The sequence below is a fragment of the Dendrobates tinctorius genome, unplaced genomic scaffold (genome assembly GCF_039654945.1).
Source record: "Dendrobates tinctorius isolate UK_male_01 unplaced genomic scaffold, ASM3965494v1 ptg000184l, whole genome shotgun sequence".
Classification (NCBI taxonomy): domain Eukaryota; kingdom Metazoa; phylum Chordata; class Amphibia; order Anura; family Dendrobatidae; genus Dendrobates; species Dendrobates tinctorius.
In genome coordinates, this window is record NW_027361851.1 from 4,536,342 (window position 1) to 4,560,824 (window position 24,483).

General features: G+C 49.8%; 1 long non-coding RNA gene across 1 annotated transcript in view; it reads left to right on the plus strand.

Annotated features, from left to right (window-relative positions):
• The first annotated feature begins 6,012 nt into the window (after positions 1 to 6,012).
• LOC141055084 (uncharacterized) overlaps positions 6,013 to 24,483 on the plus strand; it is a 50,213-nt gene continuing 31,742 nt past the window's right edge. Inside the window, exons 1-2 of the long non-coding RNA XR_012221474.1 lie at positions 6,013 to 6,564; positions 17,302 to 17,352. This is a non-coding gene — a long non-coding RNA (uncharacterized lncRNA). The remainder of the gene's footprint in view (positions 6,565 to 17,301; positions 17,353 to 24,483) is intronic.

A 24,483-nucleotide genomic window follows, 5' to 3' on the forward strand; every position in this document is an offset into this window, starting at 1 on the left:
AAGTTCTTTATTATTAATTGAAAATGAAATCCAAACCTAAAAAGTGATTGCCCCTAATAACTGGTTGGGCCACCCTTTGCAGCAAGAACTGCAGTCAAGTGTTTCTGATAACTGTCAATGTTACATCACCCTGGAGTAATTCTGGCCCACTCATCTTTTCAGAACAGTTGTAATTCAGCCACATTGGAGGGTTTCCGTGCAAGAACTGCCTTTTTAAGGTCATGCCACAACCATTTTATTTTTCTTAAGCCATTCAAAGGTGGTCTTGCTGGTGTGTTTTGGATCATTGTCCTGCTGCATAACCCAAATGAGCTTCAGCTTGAGATAACAGATGGCAGTACATCCTCCTTCAGGATTTCTTGGTAGACAGCAGAATTCATGATTCCGTATACCACAGCAAGTTTTCCAGATCCAGAAGCAGCAAAACAGCCCCAGATCATTACAATACCACCGCCATATTTCACTGATGGTGTAATGTTCCTTTTCTGAAATACTGTGTTACTTCTACCCGAGATTTAATGGGACATACACCTTCCAAAAAGTTAAACTTTTGTCTCGTCAGTCCACAGAGTATTCTCCCAAAAGTCTTGGGGATCATCAAGATGTTTTCTGGCAAAACTGAGATGTGTTTTTATGTTCTTATTGCTCAGCACTGGTTTTTGTTTTGAAACTTTGCCATGTAGGCCATTTTTGCCCAGTCTCTTGATTACGGTGGAGTCATGAACACCGATCTTCATTGACGCAAGTGAAGCCTACGGTTCTTTGAATGTTGTTGTGGGGTCTGTTGTGACCTCTTGGATGAATCTTCGCTGCGCTCTTGATGTAGTTTTAGCTACTCCTGGAAATGTTCACCACTGTCCCATGTTTTCGCCATTTGTGGATAATGGCTTTCACTGTTGTTTGCTGGAGTCCCAAAGCTTTAAAAATGGCTTTATACCCTTTTCCAAACTAATAAATCTCACTTTGTTTCTCGGGAAAAGGACAAAAGAGCACCGCGCTAGAGTTGTAAAAGTCTCAAAAGTAGTGACTAAAGATCAAGAAGATATAACAAGCAGATGAGAGAATCGTCTGCCTACCTTACAAGGATTGAATGGTCCAGTGTAAGTAAAGTGATCCTATGAAGGAGATTCCTGATCCACCAAAAGATCCATAGAAGTGGCTGCAGCAGTGGAGTCTGTGTGCTGAAGCAGGGAGGTGGGAGCCAGTGAATATGTAGGTACTGGCAATAGACACCAACGGCACAAAGAGAGTGCTGTACACTCCAGGCATAGCACAAGTGGGGACAGGGTAGCGTCCCCCCCTGGATAGTGGGGCCCACCTGAAATTCACCAAGAGTGGAGGCATGCGGCGTGCACCGGCTGAGAGACGCCGCTGACAGTGCCGAGGTGTTGGGGGGCGTGGTCTGGGTGACGTCACCTAGAGCAGGGAACTGAACACGGGGAACGGAGGCTGGGAGAGACCAATCGCCTACGCGTTTCAAAGGTGCATGGACCTTCTTCGTCAGGGCTGTTGGTCTGGCCACCGTCCTAACCCTTAAATATGAAGACAAGGTCTCTGCCTCTTTGTTGTACTATACCCACCTCCCTAAAAGCTCCATAGCAAAGCAGAATAATGTTTCTAGTAGACTTGATCTGAAAATATTTAATAAGGTACAAGAAAATATTTTAAACAATTTTTAACCACTTTATTAGAATTAATTAAAATTAATACATAGTGCATCCTAAAAAATACCCATATACTAAGGAACATGTAAGAGTATAGGTACAAAGGCACTTTTGGTAGTGTACTTATAAAATATTAAAATGAGTCTCTAGAGTACAGATATATACTGTGGTGCAGTGACCGCTGGGTCCGCTAAGGGGCGCTGTGTGGGTGTCCCAGGACAGCCGTATAAACATTTCCATTGCCCTGATAGGTGTAGGATACTGAAACATCATAATGATCAGCAGAGGTACTGCTGAGTAGCACGTTCCGTTACAATGTGTCAGGGAAGCCTGTGTGTGGTTGTCTGCAATAGGACCTTGGGTGAGGTCATAGCCATGTGATCACCTGTGGGTGTGGTTATGGACCATATAAGGTACCTGAGGTCTGGTCACATGGGGGTGAATGCAGGGACCCGATTGGTCCAGAGAGGAAGGTCCCGCTGACATAGGGCTTCCTGCCTGACAGCACATGTGGACGCTGTGTGTAATGGCGATGTGTGCCTGTTTGTTCCCTGGAGGGAATAAACGTGCAGCATGGTGAAACAGCACGAGGCAACCCTGACGTGGGTAAGATAACTTGGTGGCTAGAAAGCCTGCGCATTGAACAGTGCATAATTTGTGTGATGCAAGGATAACAGAGCTGAACTCTGTAATGGACGCAATGCTGACTGTATGCTGTTTTCTGTTGCTGTGACGGTTTATGAAGCTGAAATAAACCGCATGGATTATACTGCTTTATGAAAACCCGTGCTGGATGTGACTTATTCGCTGCCAAGCGAGTGTTCCCCAACCTTGAATGACAGCGCTACCTCACAAATGGTGGAGAATTGCTAAGGGCAATATAGTAGCCTTGTTGCTGGGGGCAACGGAAAAGGACTGCCCAAAAAAAAAAACTTTGTTGCTAAGGGCTGCGGTTCCAACAGCACATGTTGCAGTGCTGGCAACGCTGAGCCAGGAGGGCTGACGGTTGTGAAAGCCGTATACTGACAGCAGCTCAGTAAAAGAGACTGGTGATTGCTAGGGTGCCTCTGCGGATAAGAGGTACCCGAGGACCTGTGTGGCCGACACAGGTAACGACAGGTGTTCGTTGTTGTACTGACCTGGATCAGTGAGCAAGGTCCCGGAAGGTCAGTGTTGGGAGGTTCTGGGAGAGGAATCGGATCCCTGGAACACGTGATATGACCTTGGACCTGGTGAAGCCGGTGTGTTGGGAGACCCTGGGAGGAGAGTCGGCTCCCTGAATAGCACCCAGTGTGCCCTGTGTGTTGGACGGTCTCAGGCGGAGACGGTACGTCCTGAATAGCGCACAGACAGGATACGTGAGTTTTGGAGTTTTTTCGTGCATGTGTTTTTTCTTTTTTTCCTCTGCAAAACCTGAAGGTGCTTGCTGTGGCTCAGTGGGGTCACGAAGGTCTCGCAGCACAGGGACCTGGTGTTTTTCTTTTTTGGGATCTCCTCTTTCAGCATTGGTAGCAGACGCTGTCTGTCTACACCATCCTGCTGCAGCTTTATTGCATGTGACTAAGCGGATACAGTAGTTGTGGCTTTACACAACTATTAAGAGTGAGTACCCTGATTTATTTCTTTATACCCATTATACCTGCACTGGTAAGGCCCTATGGGCGCGCTTTTGTGGTTTCTTTTATCTTCGAGGGTGACAAGCGGCTTCCGGTAACCCGGCGGGGTTACGAAGGGGACAAGTGGCTTCCGGTGGATCGGCGGGTCCATGAAGACGGCGCAGCAGGAGCTGCAGTGACACCACCAGCTGTGCGTGAACAGCAGCCGGTGGTGCCGGTGATCGGTGATAGCAGGAGCTGTGGTGGTGCCAACAAAGACTTGTGTGGTATCGTAAGAGACACAAACTGTGTGGTGTGAACTGTGGTCTGAGAAGACCGGTATAACAGACATGGGGAGATCCCGAAAGGGGGTGGAGTCCCAAAAGGGGGCGGTGACCCAAATCGGGGTAGTAGCCCAAATGGGGGTGGAGTCCCAAATTGGCGCGGTAACCCAAAAAGGGGTGGAGTCCCGGGAGGGGGCGGCAACCCAAAGTGGGGTGGTGGTCCAGAAAAGGGCCAAGTTTGAAGAAATGACAGCACTAGATGACTCAGTGGGTATGTCTGGAGTACCGCAGTGTGTGTGTATGACTTGGTCAGAATGTGGGATATCCTTTCCGGATAGTGACGATGGGCCGCAGGTGTGTACCGTGATGCTGCATCGGGAAGGAGTCCCTGGTAGGCTGGACTCAAAGAGTCAGGTGACTCTCACAGGAACTCCGCTCGTTTTAGCTCTGACCGAGAAAAACGTCAGAGTTCGCTGCCTCCACGGGGTCATCGTGAATTATAAGGTGGACAGAGTCCTAATTGAGATGACAAAGGGAGAGTGCCAAAGTGGTAGTATGCCACCAAACTTAGTGCATACCTTTGAGAGGCGCCGGGACTTTGTCATGTTTAAAGATGTGGGGCAGGAGGATAGAGACGTTTCTACTGTAGGGCTAGCAGACACTGAGACGCTGACGCCTCCTAACGTGGACAGGCCAGACGTAAGGGCGACCGGAGAAAGAATTGCGTCAGACGAATTTACTGACCTGACGTCACCTGAAGCGTTCCACAGTGTGAATGAGAATGGTGTGGTAAACAAAAAGAGCGGAGCTGACACACGGATAGAGAGTGTCTTGGGGGTTCACCGTACGGTGTGGTGTGACTGTGACGTGTTATTGCCAGTAGCCACCACTAGGACAGAATCTAATGCTGTGCTGACTGAAACTCATGACAGGACTGCTGGTAACCTGATCGAGAGGATAACGGGAATAGAAACACAGTCAGAGGGTAACCGGGGGGTTCACTCGACTGATAGGACTGACTCAGTGGTACCCTTTGATGATATAGTTAAAGAATTAGTGGTGCGACATGTGCTGGCCAAAAGAGAACAAGATCAGGAGATACAACTAATAAAGGAGACAGTGGAAGAACATGTCAAACAAGAGAGAATCTTGAGACAATTGGCCGAGCACAAGGTGGAGGGGCTCGAGAAAGAAGTCTTGGAGCTCAGAGGTCACCTGTCCACCTGGCAAAGTGTGAACAAGAGCCTTAAGGAAGAGATTGAGGAACTCAGAGGAGTAGTAGAAGGTCTTCTGCGGGAGAAGAGCTTGGACGGAGATGTGCAGCAGCTGGGTCCGAGTGATAACAAGACGGAACTGCCGGTACCTATCTTGGAAAAGGCTCGCGATGAGAGAAAATCTCCTGAAGTTGGTGAGCAAAGAGCCCAAGAAGACAGTAACCTGGTCGGGTCAACTGTAGTGAGGGAAGTGTCCGTGGTAAAGCCAGAGTCTTCTGTCCAGGAAGAGAGCAAGACCACGACCTTCAAATCTGTGATCGAGGTACCCAAAAACGTGCAAGAAGCCTGTGCGGAGGAAGGGGTACATGAGGCTTTCAAAGAGGCGGTCAAAGCGTGTGAGGTGCACTGGGCACCTGTGACTCGGCAGTTGGTGATAGTATCAGCCAGGGAAGATACATCAAACCGAGTAGCTGTCCTGAAAGAGATGCATTTGCAGTGTCTACGTGTCAAACAATTGGTTAGGCAGAGTAATATGAAGGCTGCTCAACGCCTAGAGATAGCAAGAGAGGCTATGGATCGGTTGGGTTTGAGGAAAGATGTGGTTCCGGTACCCAAAACTCTGATTGGGAAAATCATTGGAAGGTCCGGGAAGGTAATGCAAGACCTTGTGAATATCTCCGGTGTGGTGAGGGTGAGGATCCCTCCTGATGATGACCAGGTATCCAGGGAAGTGGATAGGATTTCCATCATGGTGGTTGGCTCCGTGGAAAGCCTGAGAGAATTTCGGATGCTCGTGGAGTATCGAGTGGAGTACCTGCAAGAAATTGAGCAGTTGAGGCTGGACCGTCGGCGAATTAATAAAGAAATACAGAATACCAGGTGGCGGCCGCCTCCAACTCAAGATGTAAGGACACAAACGGTTCCTCCAAGAAGTGACATGGCAGATGGCCGAAGAGTGTCAGCAAGGGGTAGTTCGACTGGTAGGATGACGTTGAAAGACCATAGTTCCTGTGAGACGCTGACTGAGTCAGACTCAGACCAGACAGCAGGCTCTACTAAGACTTATGACCGCACCAACCGAAAGAGACGGTTAGTGAGAGAAAGATCAGGTGACGAAGCGTACTGCAGACAGGTGGAGACTAGAGAGTGTTTGATGACGCAGACAAACCGTGACTGGGGGGTCAAAGACAATGACCGGTATTATGACCGCTGGGAGCGGGGGAGGCCTAACGTAGAGATGAGGCCGGATGACAAATGGAGACGGTTCTCTCGACCTGGTGGGCAAGGTGTAGTGAGTGCCCAGTCTCGAGAGCCGGGGGTTATGCTGTGTGTTCAACCCCACAGGTTTGAACATAGGGGGGAGGTATGTGGTGCAGTGACCGCTGGGTCCGCTAAGGGGCGCTGTGTGGGTGTCCCAGGACAGCCGTATAAACATTTCCATTGCCCTGATAGGTGTAGGATACTGAAAGATCATAATGATCAGCAGAGGTACTGCTGAGTAGCACGTTCCGTTACAATGTGTCAGGGAAGCCTGTGTGTGGTTGTCTGCAATAGGACCTTGGGTGAGGTCATAGCCATGTGATCACCTGTGGGTGTGGTTATGGACCATATAAGGTACCTGAGGTCTGGTCACATGGGGGTGAATGCAGGGACCCGATTGGTCCAGAGAGGAAGGTCCCGCTGACATAGGGCTTCCTGCCTGACAGCACATGTGGACGCTGTGTGTAATGGCGATGTGTGCCTGTTTGTTCCCTGGAGGGAATAAACGTGCAGCATGGTGAAACAGCACGAGGCAACCCTGACGTGGGTAAGATAACTTGGTGGCTAGAAAGCCTGCGCATTGAAAAGTGCATAATTTGTGTGATGCAAGGATAACAGAGCTGAACTCTGTAATGGACGCAATGCTGACTGTATGCTGTTTTCTGTTGCTGTGACGGTTTATGAAGCTGAAATAAACCGCATGGATTATACTGCTTTATGAAAACCCGTGCTGGATGTGACTTATTCGCTGCCAAGCGAGTGTTCCCCAACCTTGAATGACAGCGCTACCTCACTATACATAAATAAATGGACATAACACTAGATCAGTAATAGACACCTGGAGCAGCGGCGAAAGCTCAGCGTCGGACCCGAGGAGGGTGAGCAGAGGTTCATAGACAACTTTAGATATTAAAATTGGGGCAACAGCTATAGGATCATGAGAAGGCATAGAGCTCTATCTCGTGGTTCAGCCCTTTAGGGGCTAAGCAATCGAGAGTAAAGATCCATTTGGATTCAGTACGCGACATCCGTTTAAGGTAGTCGCCACCTCTCTTATTTTTGTGTACCTTTTGGATCCCACAAAAGTGTACCCCTTTCACTGATTTCTTATGGTGATCCCTAAAGTGCCTAGATAAGGGGTGCCCAATAAAACCTTTTTCAATATTATTAAAATGCTCCTTAATCCGATCCGTGAGCTTGCGTTTCGTACGGCCCACGTAAATTTTGTTACAAGGACATGTGATTCAATCTTTTGTGTTGCTAACCTTCGAAACGCGTAGGCGATTGGTCTCTCCCAGCCTCCGTTCCCCCTGTGTTCAGTTCCCTGCTCAAGGTGACGTCACCCAGACCACGCCCCCAACACCTCGGCACTGTCAGTGGCGTCTATCGGCCGCTGCACGCCGCACGCCTCCACTCTTGGTGAGGTTCAGGTGGGCCCCACTATCCGGGGGGGATGCTCCCCTGTCCCCACTTGTCCTCTGCCTGGAGTGTACAGCACTCTCTTTGTGCTGTCGGTGTCTAATGCCAGTACCTACATATTCACTGGCTCCCACCTCCCTGCTTCAGCACACAGACTCCACTGCTGCAGCCACTTCTATGGGTCTTTTGGTGGATCAGGAATCTCCTTCATAGGATCACTTTACTTACACTGGACCATTCAATCCTTGTAAGGTAGGCAGACGATTCTCTCATCCGCTTGTTATATCTTTGTCATGTCGGACACTGTTCACACCAGGGTGTCCGGCAGACAGCGGTAATACCCTGTTGGGTATTCTGTTCCAGTCGGGATAGGGTTAACCAGGTTGTCATGCTGGCTGAGGGCTGGGCCACACCCTTGGTCTTTAAATAGTTCGTCCTGACTATGGGCGTCGCCGACTATAGCTTTTGCCTAGTGCTAGCAATACCGGTCAGCAGTGGTGGTGTTGGAGTGTCTGATATCTGGTGCAGTATATCCCTCAGTGGTTCTTTCTCCAATCTGTTATATGTATATTTGGTTGCCCTTGCACATTATTGTATTCCCTTGTGTATTAACTGTGTGGTGTTTCTTTTACCCCTGTCCATACGTATTTGTGGGGTCTGGTGTCTGGTCCCCTCACTGGGTGGAGGGTGGTGGGTTCAGCTTAGGGCTGGACAGGAGACAGGGACAGGGTGGAGGCTCAGGCAGGCACACCTTCAGTGTAAACCCTGGGTAGAGGGACAGACAGGGTTCCCCTAGTCTGAGGGACATCGCAGGGGTCCCGGGGTTTTTGCCTAAAGTAACCTAGGCATACCATGACATTATAGTCGGCCCAAATAATAAAGTGAGAAGAAAAAAAAAAAAAAAAAAAAATAGGTATTGATAGGGAATATAGGGGTTACTTACTATGGATCCTATACTTTCCCTAACCAAGCAGCTGGAGGCTCTATCCATACAGGTCACTGAACTCAGGGGGGCGGTCCAGCAACAAGGCCTGTCAGCTCCTGCAGTACCTGCTGAGGCTGCAGCCAGGGCAGCTGAGCCCAAGTTTCCCCTTCCTGAACGATTTGCTGGTGATCGTGGTAAGTTCACGGTGTTTCGTGAATCATGCAAATTGTATTTCCGTATGCGTCCACATTCCTCAGGTAATGAGGCTCAACGCGTGGGCTTGGTGATTTCTTTGCTGAGTGGTGACCCACAGGCCTGGGCCTTTTCACTCCCTTCAGACTCACAGGCATTTGAATCTGTAGATTTTTTTTTCTCTGCTCTGGGTTTGATCTATGACGATCCGGATAGATTAAACTTAGCAGAGTCTAAGATACGCTCACTGCTACAGGGTGATCGAACAGCTGAGGATTACTGCACGGAATTCCGGCGCTGGGCGGTGGACACGCAGTGGAATGACCCTGCGCTTAGAAGTCAATTTTTGCATGGGGTTTCTGGAAGGGTTAAACAGACTCTCCTAATGTACGAGACTCCCGCCTCTCTGGAGGCTGCGATGGCACTTGTAGTACGCATAGACCGACGTCTCCGTCAGGGGGCGCTGGTTTCGTTGCCTCCGGGAGGTGGGGGAGTGGTCGGTGAGGTTGCCGCGGCTGAATCCGTGGAACCCATGCAGATCGATGGTATAGCACAGTCACCGAGTAACAAGCCTAAACGTCCTTGGCACAGAAGGCAGGGGCTCTGTTTTTTTTGTGGCAAAGGAGGACATTTTATTAACGCTTGCCCCCTGGTACCTAAGAAGGGAGCGCCGGCGGAAAACTGATAGGCTCAGAGGGTTTGGAGGAGTCTAGTCTGAGCCTTTGTGTATCCTCTGTCATGGTTTCCCAGTGTATGCTCCCTGCTAGGGTGGTACTTGGGGGGCAAATGCTCTCTATTACAGTATTTATTGATAGTGGCTCAGCTGCCAATCTCATTGACGAGAGGTTCGCGCATACAGCGGGATTTCCGGTGGAGAAATTGCCGCACCCCATCCGGGTGGTTACCATCAATGCTTCCCCGTTGTCTCAAGGGGAGATCACAGAGTGTGTGTTGGATATACAACTCCACATCGGAGTATTACACTCAGAGCGGGTAACTTGTAAGGTGCTTAGTAACTTACCGGCTCAGATGGTTCTGGGCTTTCCATGGTTGTCAATGCATAATCCTGTTATTGATTGGAAGACCCAGGACATAATTCAGTGGAGCAGGGAGTGTCAGGAGAGGTGCCTGGCTACATGTATTTCCGCTTTGACCCCCAGTATCCCGGAGCCGTTGCTGGATTATGCGGATGTATTTTCTGAGAAGGGTTGTTCGGAACTACCACCGCATCGCCCCTATGACTGTGCTATTAGGTTGAAACCAGGGGCCAAGTTACCTAAAGCTAGAATGTTTAATATCTCAGGTCCCGAGAGGCTAGCTCTCAAGGAATACATTGCGGATAGCCTGAGCAAGGGTCATATTAGACCTTCCTCTTCTCCTCTGGCTGCTGGCTTCTTCTTTGTTAAAAAGAAGGATGGCGGTTTACGCCCGTGTCTTGATTTCAGAGAACTCAACCAGATTACGGTCCGTGATCCTTACCCTATGCCACTTATACCTGATTTATTCAACCAAGTGGTTGGTGCCAGGTGGTTCTCCAAACTGGACCTCAGGGGGGCGTACAATCTTATAAGAGTCCGTCAGGGGGATGAGTGGAAGACAGCGTTCAATACCCCTGAGGGTCACTTTGAGAGTTTGGTAATGCCGTTTGGGTTGACTATGGCACCGGCGGTCTTTCAACACTTCATTAATGATGTCTTCTCTCAGTTGTTGGGGAGGTTTGTTATAATTTATCTTGACGACATCCTCATTTTCTCTCGCGACCATGATACACATATAGAGCATGTTAGACAGGTTCTGCAGTTGCTCAGAGAGAACAGGCTCTATGTTAAGCTTGAAAAATGTGTGTTTTTCGTACAGGAGCTACCGTTCTTGGGTTATATAATCTCCGCCTCAGGTTTTAAGATGGACACCGCAAAGGTGCAGGCGGTACTACATTGGGATCGGCCTGATAATCTTAAGGCGCTTCAGCGATTTCTTGGCTTCTCCAATTACTATAGGAAATTTATTAAGAACTTCTCTATGATTGCCAAACCACTGACTGACATGACTAAGAAGGGTACCGACTTTTCTGACTGGTCTGAGCCTGCGGTACAGGCGTTTGAATTCCTCAAGAATAGTTTTGCCTCAGCGCCCATTCTGGTGCAGCCCGATGTCTCCTTACCGTTTGTCGTGGAGGTGGATGCGTCGGAGGTTGGAGTGGGGGCTGTACTGTCTCAGGGCCCTTCTTGGGCCAAGTTGCATCCGTGTGCCTTCTTCTCCAAGAAGCTGTCGCCTGCGGAGCGTAATTATGATATTGGCAACAGGGAACTATTGGCCATCAAATTGGCATTTGAGGAGTGGCGACACTTCTTGGAGGGGGCTGTTCATCAGATTACTGTGATAACCGACCATAAGAATTTGCTTTATTTAGAATCTGCTAAGCGCCTGTCCTCCAGACAGGCTCGCTGGGCATTATTCTTCACCCGGTTCAACTTCATTGTTACCTATCGACCTGGGTCGAAGAATGTTAAGGCAGACGCTTTATCCAGGTGTTTTCCTGGTGGAGAGTTATGTGAAGAGCCGGTGCCTATTCTCCAAAAGGGTGTGGTGGTATCTGCCATCACGACAGAGATAGAGGCAGAGATTGCGGAGGCTCAGGAGGTGGTACCGCCGGGGTTACCTGCTAATAAATCTTTTGTGCCGCTACATCTACGCTCTAGAGTGTTGGGCGAACATCACGACACGGTACTGGCAGGTCATCCAGGGGTTAAGAGCACTCTGGAACTGGTATCGCGTCGTTTTTGGTGGCCTAAAATCCGGCAGGATGTGGCCTCATATGTGGCTGCCTGTACCACGTGCGCACGGGCCAAGACTCCTCGTTCCCGTCCCGCTGGTAGCTTGCAGCCTCTCGGGGTGCCCAGTAAGCCATGGACTGAGATTTCCATGGATTTTATTACTGACTTGCCCGCCTCGGCAGGGAACTCGGTCATTTTGGTAATTGTTGATAGGTTCTCCAAAATGTCACATTTCGTTGCTTTACCGTCTTTGCCCAATGCTAAGACTCTTGCTCAGATATTTATTCGCGAGGTGGTCAGACTTCATGGTGTCCCGTCTGACATTGTGTCTGATCGAGGTACGCAGTTTGTGGCAAAGTTTTGGAGAGCTTTTTGTTCTCGCCTTGGAATCAAATTATCTCATTCATCGGCTTTCCACCCTCAGTCGAATGGACAGACTGAGCGGATGAACCAAAACCTGGAGCAATACTTGCGCTGCTTTATTTCCGACAATCAGGAAGAGTGGTCAGCGTTTCTTCCTCTGGCAGAATTCGCAATAAACAACCATTGCCAGGAATCGTCTGGGGAATCTCCTTTTTTTTTTTTGTGTGTATGGTCAACATCCTCAATTTTGCACCTTGCGTCAGGGGTGCTCAGTTGGCGTCCCTGAAGAGGACCAGTTGGGAGCTCAATTGTCGTCTGTTTGGAGGAGAGTCAAGCAGCGCTTGTTGAAGGTGGGTTCCAGGTACAAACGGGTGGCTGACTGCAGACGTGTGCCAGGTCCGGACCTGTGTGTGGGTGATTGGGTGTGGTTATCTACTAGGAACATTAAGCTCAAGATACCGTCACTTAAGTTGGGTCCCAGGTTCATTGGCCCATTTAGAATCTCCGCAGTGATCAACCCAGTGGCATTTCGTTTGGAGTTGCCGGCTGTGTATAAGATTCATAATGTATTTCACAAAGCATTGCTAAAGAAGGTCGTGGGTTTGGTGGATGGTTCCCCCGGGCCACCACCTCCCGTCTTAGTGGATGGCGCGTTGGAATTTGAGGTGTCCAAAGTGGTGGACTCTAGGGTTGTGCGTCGCACTCTACAGTACCTGGTCCACTGGCGTGGCTATGGTCCTGAGGAGAGGACATGGGTGCCGGCCTCTGACATTCATGCTGATCGACTGGTTACTATGTTCCATCGTCGCCATCCGGACAAGCCAGGTCCTCGACATGGTGAGGTTCCGGAGGTCCCTCGTAGAAGGCGGGGTACTGTCATGTCGGACACTGTTCACACCAGGGTGTCCGGCAGACAGCGGTAATACCCTGTTGGGTATTCTGTTCCAGTCGGGATAGGGTTAACCAGGTTGTCATGCTGGCTGAGGGCTGGGCCACGCCCTTGGTCTTTAAATAGTTCGTCCTGACTATGGGCGTCGCCGACTATAGCTTTAGCCTAGTGCTAGCAATACCGGTCAGCAGTGGTGGTGTTGGAGCGTCTGATATCTGGTGCAGTATATCCCTCAGTGGTTCTTTCTCCAATCTGTTATATATATATATTTGGTTGCCCTTGCACATTATTGTATTCCCTTGTGTATTAACTGTGTGGTGTTTCTTTTACCCCTGTCCATACGTATTTGTGGGGTCTGGTGTCTGGTCCCCTCACTGGGTGGAGGGTGGTGGGTTCAGCTTAGGGCTGGACAGGAGACAGGGACAGGGTGGAGGCTCAGGCAGGCACACCTTCAGTGTAAACCCTGGGTAGAGGGACAGACAGGGTTCCCCTAGTCTGAGGGACATCGCAGGGGTCCCGGGGTTTTTGCCTAAAGTAACCTAGGCATACCATGACAATCTTCTTGATCTTTAGTCAATACTTTTGAGACTTTTACAACTCTAGCGCAGTGCTCTTTTGTCCTTCTCCTGTAAATTCCTTTCTTGACAGCCACCAGCACAGAGGCTGCCTCAGTGCCTGCAGCTCTAGTTTGCATTAGGTGGAGCGCGGGTGTTTACTTTCAGATCAGTTTGTTTCTCATTTGCTCCAAAATTGCTCTAAGAGGCCCAAATTGCTAATCCAAATCGTTTGAGATAAAACTGTGTTGCAGTGAGAAATCAGAAGGCCACTTAAAAATTGATAGGCTTAATATTGGGTGTAGTGCAAAGTGGTTGGTGCAGTGTGATAGACAGGCAGTGACCACAGCAAAGTTCAAAACAAAGTGACTTTATTGTCCAACGTACTCACAAACGGAAAACAAATGGTATCCTCCGGATCACAGCCGGGAATCAAGACAGTACATATTCAAGACTGGGTGCCGTGGGCGACTGCAGCACCGTGTCACGCTCAGGGGTGCCAGGCCTTTTGGCTTCGCTTGGCTCCGTGTTACTTCACACAGGCTGGACCTTGCAGAGCCACCTGCTCTACAGTTTGCAAACCAAGACTGATATGCCCAACCCTTTGCTGCAGGGTTTAAATGTAATCTGTGGCCATGGGCCACTTGTAAGACCTGGTCTGGAGGAAGCAAACTGACCTACTACCATCCTGTAGTTTGCTAAAAAATAACAGCCCTTAATGGGTTTTCCTAATCATTGCCTTGGTCAAATAACTTGACCAGGTCCACACTTACTTTTATTTTGCACTGCAGTCACAGCTATATCTTTGACTGCAATGTACTCCAGTGGGTATAATATGCTTCTATGCGGATTCTGGGGGATACAAATCGATCTTCGCATATGATCCCCCTCACTGCCTCATATGAGGTTCAGCCAGGACGCCCAATTTGCTAATCCAAATCATTTGTGATAAAACTATGTTGCAGTGAGAAATCAGTAGGCCACATTTCCACTAAAAAATCGTTAGGTCTTAAATTGGTGTTCAGCCAGGAGGACCAACTTGCTAATCCAAACCGTATGTGATAAAACTTGGTTGCAGTGAGAAATCAGAAGGCCACATTTCCAATTAAAAATCGTTAATATAGTGTTTCAGCCAGGAGGCCAAATCGTTTAGGATAAGGCTAATTGCACACGTACCGGAACTCTCGCGGAAATTACCGTGAGAATTCCGGAATTCCAGTCCGCGGGAAAATCGCATTTTAAATTCCCGCGATTTTCCCGCGGAAAAACTAGCATTTTGCAAGCGTATTTAGCTTGCAAAATGCTAGCGTTCTCCAAGCGATCTGTAGCATCGCTTGGAGAACTGATTGACAGGTTGGTCACACTCGTCAAACATAGTGTTTGACAAGTGTGCCCAACTTTTTACTACTGAGGCCGCCTATGCGGCATCAGTAGTAAAAGATAGAATGTAAAAAAAAAAATAAAAAACGGTGTTATTCTCACCCTCCGACGTCCCGCGCATCCGTTCCCAGTAATCCTTTGCGAAAATGCCCGCGATGACGTCAGTTCTCGTGGGATCGCGACGTCTCGCGGTCATTCGCGATGACGTCGCGCGAATGACCGCGAGACTTCGCGATCCCGCGAGAAGGGACGTCATCGCGAGCATTTTCGCAAAGGATTACTGGGAACGAGAGCGTGAAGAGAAGCGGGAAGGCTGCGCGGGATGTCGGAGGGTGAGAATAACAATATTTTTTATTTTAAATTCTATTTTTTACAGGGATATGGTACCCAAAGCCCGGAGGACAGTCTCCTCTCCTCCGGACCATGGGTACCATCCACAATTGTTCTGCTTACTTTCCACATGGTGTGCACAGCCACATGCGGGAAATAAGCGGAACAATGCATTCCTATGGGTGCGGGATCGCCGCGATTCCGCAAATTAATGAGCATGCTGCGTTTTTTACCGCGAAGCGATTCTGCCGCGGTAAAAACCACAGCATTAGCACAGCATTGCGGAATCCCTTAGGAATGCATGGGATGCTTATTTTTCGCGTTTTCGCGGCAAAATCGCGCGGTTAAAACCGCCGCGGAAACGCGAGAAAAACGCCACGTGTGAACTCAGCCTTAAACTGTGTGTGACGCTAGTCACTTCTCTCAGCTAAGCAGTGAGTCAGAGTAGTCAAGGAGTCCAAGGTAAGAACCCATGAGGGTATGTCTTAAACAGAAGGAAGAGACAAAAGTGTGGTGAAGTAACCTACCAAGGTCAGAATACCATGAAGATAATGGATCAGAGCAGAAGGGGTTAAACAGACGGATGGTCAGAATGAGCTCCAATTTCAGTCAAAGAAAGATCAAGCATAGAGAACTCAAGGCACAGAAAAAACAAACCTCACTATTATTATTATTATTATTATTATTATTATTTATTTATATAGCACCATTAATTCCATGGTGCTGTACATGAGAAGGGGTTACATACAAAGGTAGACATCGTTAACAGTAAACAAATTTACAATGACAGACTGGTATAGAGGAGAGAGGACCCTCTCCTTGCGGACTTATATTCTATGGGATAGTGGGGAAGAGACAGAAGGTCGTGGGTGCAGCAGCTCTGGTGGCTTTGAGGCGGCGGGTCGGGCGGTGGTGAGGCCGCAGGATGGTAATTGCAGGCTGTAAACTTTCCTGAAAAGATGGGTTTTCAGGTTCCATTTGAAGGATCCGAGGGTGATGGATAATCGGACGTGTTGAAGCATGGAATTACAGAAGATAGGGGATATTCGGGAGAAATCTTGGAGGCGGTTCTGTGAGGAACGAATAAGTGTGGAGGAGAGTAGGAAATCTTGAGAGGATCGAAGATTACATGAGGGAAGATATTGGGAGATTAGTTCAGAGATATAGGGAGGGGACAGGTTGTGGATGGCTTTGTAGGTCAGTGTTAGTAGTTTGAACTGGATTCGTTGGTGAATTGGGAACCAATGGAGGGATTTGCAGAGGGGAGAGACAGGGGAGTAGCGAGGAGAGAAGTGTATTAGTCGGGCAGCAGAGTTGAGGACAGACTGGAGTGGTGCAAGAGAGTTAGCAGGGAGGCCACAGAGAACAGTGTTGCAGTAGTCAAGCTGGGCGATGAGGGCATGTACAAGAGTTTTAGTAGATTGAGGGCTGAGGAAGGGACGGATTCTGGAAATATTTTGAAGTTGGAGGCGACAGGATGTGGCAAGAGTTTGGACGTGTGGTTTGAAGGACAGGGCAGAATCAAGAGTTACTCTGAGGCAGCGGATTTCAGGTGCCGGAGAGCGTGATGCCGTTTACCATAATAGTATAGATGGAAAAAAGTAGGGGCCCAAGGACAGAGACTTGGGGGACTCCAACAGATAGAGGGCGGGAGGAGGTAGTGTGGGAGTGGGAAACGCTGAATGTGCGGTCAGAAAGGTATGAGGCAATCTAGGACAAGGCAAGGTCTTTGAAGAAAGAATCTGTAGCAGTAGACAGTGGTCGACTGTGTCGAAGGCAGAGGACAGGTTGAGAAGGAGGAGGATGGAGAACTGTCTGTTAACTTTGGCTGAGTAAGTCATTAGTAATTTTGGTCTGGGCAGTTTCAGTCGAGTGGTGGGGGCGGAAGCCAGATTGGAGGATGTCAAGGAGGGAGTTAGATGAGAGGTGAGAGGAAAGTTGAGCATGGACATGCTGTTCAAGGAGTTTGGAAGCAAACGGGAGCAGTGATATGGGGCGATAGCTGGGCATAGCAGTTGGGTCGAGGTTTGATTTTTTGAGGATGGGTGTTATGGTGGTATGTTTGAAGGCAGAGGGGAAGGTACCAGAAGATAGTGAAAGGTTGAAGAGATGGGTTAGTGCTGGAATAATCATGTTAGTGAGGTTGGGGAGCAGGTGGAAAGAGATGGGGTCAAGTGCACAGGTGGTGAGGTGTGATTTGGAAAGGAGATGAGTAAGCTCTCCTTCGGTGATGTAGCTCTGGCAGTGGTCTGGGAAAAATAGGTCAGTTAAGTAGCATAGCAATCACCTGGGATAATGAACACTTGGATGCATTTTGCTTTTTACTTATTTAGTTACAGCAGGATTCTTCTCATTTTGTCTCTTGTAGGTTTTGTATGCTTTATGGCCAATGTGAACATGCGTTTATGTGCTGCAAGTATACCAACTCAAACCAAGCTCAATTTTTGTGTTTTTTCAGAACTCAGGAGGGAACATCATAAACAGAAGGAAGAGACAAAAGGGTGGTCAGGTAATGTACCAAGGTCAGAATACCACGAAGATAACGGATCAGAGCAGAAGTGGTTAAACAGACGGATGGTCAGAATGAGCTCCAATTTCAGCAAAAGAAAGATCAAGTGTAAGGGGGACGACTGTACCGCAGGTACCTGCGTGCCGGGTCCAAAATTGTTGAGGCTGCTTCCCCTGTTGTCTGGGGGAAGCAATAGCAAGCTGGACCTTCCTCCTGACCGAGGGGGGCGGGGAGATATAAAGGAAAAGCGCGCGCATCAGCGCAGTTGGACGCCAACCCAGGGCAGCGGTCAGGCGCTGCGACCGGCCCCACCGTCTCCAAAAGGAACGCTGCCAGGAGAGGAGCCATGCGTACTGCAGCAGTTCAGAGAGAGGAGTTCTCCCTCCTGGGAATACAGCGTCCGGCACCTCCCAGCGCCAACAGCGGGGACCAGAGAGAGGGAGATATGCATTGTGTATCCGGTGATTATCAGAGAGAGGGAGACATGCAGTGTGTGCCCGGTGACTACCAAAGAGTAAGGCACCGTACGCTCCATGTCCGTGAGTACAGTGTACGTGCCACATAAGAGTGACCGGGTACGGGACAGACACCTGCGCCCTGACTTTCCCAGTGTATATTTGCCGAGCCACGTTGGGCTCATACAGGATTGTGGCCCACACCCTTGTCAGCCACTGCAGCATATGCAGGGACGCCATCAGGGCATGACATCCCTTACAAGTGTATGGGGCCCGGTGATTAGGGGGTCCGAGCACGCTGGCAGCCCGGTCTGCGCTAGGGCCCCACTACCAGGGATGGGATTCAAATTTTTAACAACAGGTTCTGTGTTTGTGTGTAGGAAAAGCGTGCCCATTTTAAGCCACGCCCATTATTAAGCCACACCCATTATTAAGCCACACCTTTTCCTCAAACATACCGTATACAAGTAGGGGCGCAATCAAACAGTTGAAAAAAAAATAAATTGGAATGAGATCAGAACAGTGCACATTCTGGCCAGTCCCCAATAGGCAGGTAAATGTCCCCAATAGGCAGTATAGGTCCCCAATAGGCAGGTAAATGTCCCCAATAGGCAGCACAGGTCCCCAATAGGCAGGTAAATGTCCCTAATAGGCAGCACAGGTCCCCAATAGGCAGGTAAATGTCCCCAATAGGCAGGAAAATGTCCCCAATAGGCAGCACAGGTCCCCAATAGGCAGCATTGGCCCCCAATAGGCAGGTCATGTCTAGTCTGGGTGCAACCAATTGTTTAGTGCGTGTAGAATGCCATACTAACTTCTCAACAGCACATACTGAGCTGGCGTTGGAGTGGTACAGTACACAGTGACAGGCTGCGTCTGAAGTAAGTCCCGCGGTTGACCAGGCCTCCTGGATGGCCCCCAGGCCCCGCACCTCACGCACCGTCCGTCCTGCTCCACCATGCACACACAAACTGACAGCACACCACTGCACGGTACGCATCGGTGACCGGGCCGGGGTGATGAAGATGATCTGGCACAGGCAGACCGCAGACTCGAGTCCAGCGCAGCTCACACTGGGTAGCGATGCGTGGTGACTCCTCCAGCTCCAGATACCCAATAGCCACACTGCCGCAGGTATCAGTGCCCGGGGTCCGGCGGGGTGTGCTCAGTCCCAGTCAGTGCACATATCAGTGCGGGGTATCCGTCAGGTGGGGCTAGAATGCAGAGCAAGAGTCCTCTTCTGCTCCTCCTGTAACAAAGTACTGGATCGCGGCTCTGCATCTCCCCGGTTGGAGAAACCGGCTGCTTTTTTGTTCAGGCTTCTCCAGCTTTATATTAAATCAAAACCCAGTGCCTGCCGATCCCCCCGGGTGGGCCCCCCGCACCATGGTCCAGCCCGCACCACAATCCCCCTTGTGCACAATGGTCCAGCTACAGCGTCGCTGTCACGTGACGTCACACGCCGCTCTGCTCCACTCAGTGGCGTAGCAACTGTTTGTGGCGCCCGGGGCGGTCGAAAAATTTGCCGCCCCTTTGGTCGTTGATAATTCGGAAGCATCCGAAGAGCCCACACTACACTCAAAGATCTAATTTTTAGTCTGCTACTAACTCTGCTATTATTTCTAAATTTCTAGACTTTCAACTTCTTGCAGTTCTCTATATGTATGTATTAGCTTGATGATGCTGGATGAAGACCTAATGGCTTTTTTTAATACTAATTTTTAATAATGTGACAGAAAAAAAAACAGAAAGTACAAATTATTTTGGCGGACAGGGGGCGGACACTGACAGCTTGGGGTCCCTGTGCAAGAAATGTGTCCGGGCCCCCCTCCTTTTATGGCGTCAAAGCTACGTGTGTGTATATATACATATATATAGATTATTGATGTTATATAGCCACACACACACACACATACATACAGGTATATATTACATAGTCTCCTTTATTATGTATATCCCAATCCCCCACACCCCTCATTGTCCTCCTCCCCTCGCATCCCATTATTGTCCTCTCCCCCACCTCCATCATTTTCTTCTCCACCACTATCTTTGCTTTCTCCCCCACCACTCCCATCATTGCCCATTCCACCACCTCCATCATTTCCTCCTCCTCCACCACCCCCATTTAATGCCCTTTCCACCACCACCATCATTGCATTCTCACCCACAACCCCATCATTGCATTCTCACCCACAACCCCATCATTGCCCTCTCGACCATCACCCCATCATTGTCTTCTCCCCATCACTGCCTTCTCCATCACCCCATCACTGCCTTCTCCCCATCACTCCCATCATTGTCTGCTCCATCACCCCATCATTGCCTGCTCCATCACCCCCATCATTGCCTGCTCCATCACGCCATCACTCCCATCATTGCCTTCTCCATCACCCCATCACTGCCTTCTCCATCACCCCATCACTGCCTTCTCCATCACCCCATCACTGCCTGCTCCATCACCCCCATCATTGCCTGCTCCATCACTCCATCATCCCATCACTGCCTTCTCCATCACCCCATCACTGCCTGCTCCATCACCCCCATCATTGCCTGCTCCATCACCCCATCACTCCCATCATTGTCTGCTCCATCACCCCATCACTGCCTGCTCCATCACTCCCATAATTGTCTGCTCCATCACCCCATCATTGCCTGCTCCATCACCCCCATCACTCCCCTCATTGCCTGCTCCATCACCCCATCATTGTCTGCTCCATCACCCCATCACTGCCTGCTCCATCACCCCATCACTGCCTGCTCCATCACCCCATCATTGTCTGCTCCATCACCCCATCACTGCCTGCTCCATCACCCCATCACTGCCTGCTCCATCACCCCATCACTGCCTGCTCCATCACCCCCATCACTGCCTGCTCCATCACCCTCATCACTGCCTGCTCCATCACCCTCATCACTGCCTGCTCCATCACCCTCATCACTGCCTGCTCCATCACCCCCATCACTGCCTGCTCCATCACCCCCATCACTGCCTTCTCCATCACCCCCATCATTGTCTGCTCCTTCACCCCATCACTGCCTTCTAGACCATCACTCCCATCACTGCCTGCTCCATCATACACACAGACATACACACACAGAGACATACACACATACATACACACAAGACACCACCTCTCTCCTCTCACCTGTCCGCAGCATCGCCAGCGCTTCCTCCCTCACACAGCAGCGGCCGCTGAATGATGACGTCATTCAGCGGCGCTCCTCTGTGTGAAACAGGAAGCGCGGCCTCCGGGCAGGAAGCAGGACGGACCCTTGCCGCTCCGTTCCTGCTATTCACTCTTGCAGGCAGCGGAGCTGCCGTGATCGCATCGCTCCCTGCCCGCCGCTGCACTGCACTGCAGGGTGGAATTGCTGCTGCCGCGCCGCCCCCACACACATGCCGCCTGGGGCGGACCGCCCCCCCGCCCCCGCCCCCCCCACGCTACGCCAGTGGCTCCACTTCCTCATTCCGGAGCAGAGCAGCATGCTGTGTGCCACGTGGGACTGGGAGGCAGTGGGTGCAGTCGGACTCGCAGAAGACGGTGGACGTGGACGGCGGCGGGACGGCGAGGCACAGACCGACAGCAGGCAGAGCCGCAGAGTCACGAGGTGGTAGCAGGGTAAGGTAATCAGTCTGTCTGTGTCTCAGTCTGTCTCTCTCTCCAACGTCTCCGGTGGCGTGGGCCCGGGCTCATGATGGCTGGGGCGGGAGTGGGGCTGTGGGGAACAAATCTCCAGCGTCCATAGGCATGCCGCATGTTGACTGTCTCCACTCCACCTGCAGCTCAGCCGACCGTTGTACGACTCCTATCCTTTAAGTCAGCAGCGCAGACTGTTCTGCACAGTACCAGCATGCTGCTGACTGTCTCCACTGTGGCACCTGCAGCTCAGCCATTGTCCTATCCTTTTAGCCAGTACAGACTGTGCTGCACAGTACCATCATGTTGATTGTCTCCACCTACAGCTCAGCCGTTGTCCTATCCTTTTAGTCAGCACAGACTGTGCTGTACAGTACCAGCATGTTGACTGTCTCCAGCTGCAGCTCAGCTGTTGTCCTATCCTTTTATTCAGCACAGACTGTGCTGACCAGTACCAGCATGCTGCTGACTGTCTCCACCTGCAGCTCAGGTGTAGTCCTATCCTTTTAGTCAGCACAGACTGTGCTGACCAGTACCAGCATGCTGCTGACTGTCTCCACTGTTTCACCTGCAGCTCAGCCGTTGTCCTATCCTTTTAGTTAGCACAGACTGTGCTGCACAGTACCAGCATGCTGACTGTCTCCACCTGCAGCTCAGCTGTTGTCCTATTCTTTTAGTCAGCACAGACTGTGCTGCACAATGCCAGCATGCTGACTGTCTCCACCTGCAGCTCAGCCATTGTCCTATCCTTTTAGTCAGCACAGACTGTGCTGCACAGTACCAGCATGTTGACTGTCTCCAGCTGCAGCTCAGCTGTTTTTCCAAGAAAAGGCAGAGGGATTTTGGAAGGTTTGCGTGGTGGAGGAGGAGCTAGGGTGGAGGCGGAACTGGGGGTGGAGCCTGGGTGAAGTCTCAAGGGGGGGCCCCATAAATTTTGCCAGTATGGGGCCCCGAAATTCCTAGAGGTAGCCCTGAGTATATGGACTAGGGGCTCAGCGGAAGGTACCGGAGACCGACCGTTGCCGCCAGAAGATGGGGCATTGATGCCCACAGGACCACATTGGAAAAGACTTCGAGCCAGCAGTTGCCGGGGCTATTGATTTCCCAGCAGGAGTCACAGTTTGAGGAAATTCTGACACAAGTGTTTCACAAGAACTGCCTTTACCTGATTCACTGTTCCTGAACTCTGCATATCTTTTGCAAATTGAACTGTTTATTCACTCATTTAACTGTTTACCTCCCTGCCCCTGTTTATTAAAAATTGTTAACCCTTAATCTGCCTCCTATTCATCACTGCATCCTGCAACCTGCTCACACAAGCATACAAAACTCAAGGCACAGAAAGAACAAACCTCACTAGCTGAATGTATGTCTAGCAGAGGTCTGGGAGACATAGGTCAGTTAAGTAGCATGGCAATCACCTGGGATAATGAACACTTGGACATATACTGTGCCTCCTAGTCTCAGATTGGATCGTCAAACTGTCAATCAACACACTGACAGCTCAGCATGCCACTGTACCAGACTGGATGACTGAGCTGTCAATAACTGTCTCCCAGACACAGGGGTGGAATTATGACACTGTGTTGCAGTGAGGAATAAGAAGGCCACATTTCCCCTTAAAAATTGTTAGGTCTAATATTGCGGTTCAGCCAGGAGGCCGTATTTGCTAATCCAAGTCATTTGGGATAATTGACTGGTGCAGGCACCAGACCTCATTTCATAATCAAAATCTTTTCTGCTAATTCTGTGGTTCCACCATCAGCCCACATTTCATAATATAAATCCTTTGCTAATAATGTTTTGCAGGCTCCAGGACTCATTGCATAATCCAAATTGCTTGGGATAATTGTTATGATTGAGTCACCGTAGGAGGCAAAAACAGAAATGCTAGCTAAGTCCAGAAAACCAGAGAGGTTGGCAGCTATCGGATTGCAGACCCCTGAACCTAACAACACAACTAGCAGTAGCCGTGGGGGGTTCCTACGATGCCCTAGACCCCTCGATCACAGCCGGAGAATTAAATAGGCCTAAAGAAAGAAAGGGGAAATCTAAACTGCCCCAGAGCAGACCCCAAAGCAAGAGGCAGCCCCCAACATATGACGGTGAAGCAAGATGAAAATACTAACACAGACAGAAAGATAGACTTAGCAAAGAGGGGCCCAAGCTAACTAAATAGAAAAGGACAGGAAGGCTGCTGTCTGCAATCCGTGAAAAACCCTATGAAAATAAGAGCCAACAGACTGACAGTGAAAAAGGCCCTGAAGACGCTAGGCTTCAAAAAAGCTATGTCAGTACTCAGGAATATACTGAAGACAGAGCTACAGGCAAAAGGAGATTCAGCTCACCCCAGCAGGGAATGGCAGAATACTGAAAGGCAAGGAAAACAAAAAAGAAAACAAAAAGCTAACAGGCAAAACAGAAACTTAGCTTTAGAGGAGCAGGAATCAGACTGGTGTCCTAGAAGTCCACAGAGAAATCAACCGCAGGGCAGAAGGGCGTCGGCAGCCTTATATCCAGTCCGTTACTCCACTCAGCCAGTCATCCTCATTAGACTCAGGTGCCTGATAATCAGGCTCATTACCTTCCTTTACCAGAATAGGGAGTTCACCAGACCCCAGTGACGAAGGGGAAAATGAACTCACAACAGTACCTCCCCCTTGAGGAGGGGTCACCGAACCCTCAACCACGCCACCAGGGCGATCAGGGTGAGCCCGATGAAATGCATGCACCAATCTTTTGGCATGAATATCAGAGGCAGAGACCCAGGAATTATCCTCCTGACCATAACCCTTCCACTTAACCAAATACTGGAGTCTCCGTCTAGCCAGACGGGAATCCAGTATTTTCTCTACCTCATATTCCATGTTACCTTCAACCAATACAGGGTCTGGAGGTGCCACCCCAGGAACAACTGGTTCAACAAACCTCTTCAACAAGGACTTATGGAACACATTATGGATTTTAAATGTGACAGGAAGAGCCAAATGAAAAGAGACCGGATTAATAATCTCCAAAATCTTGTAAGGTCCAATAAA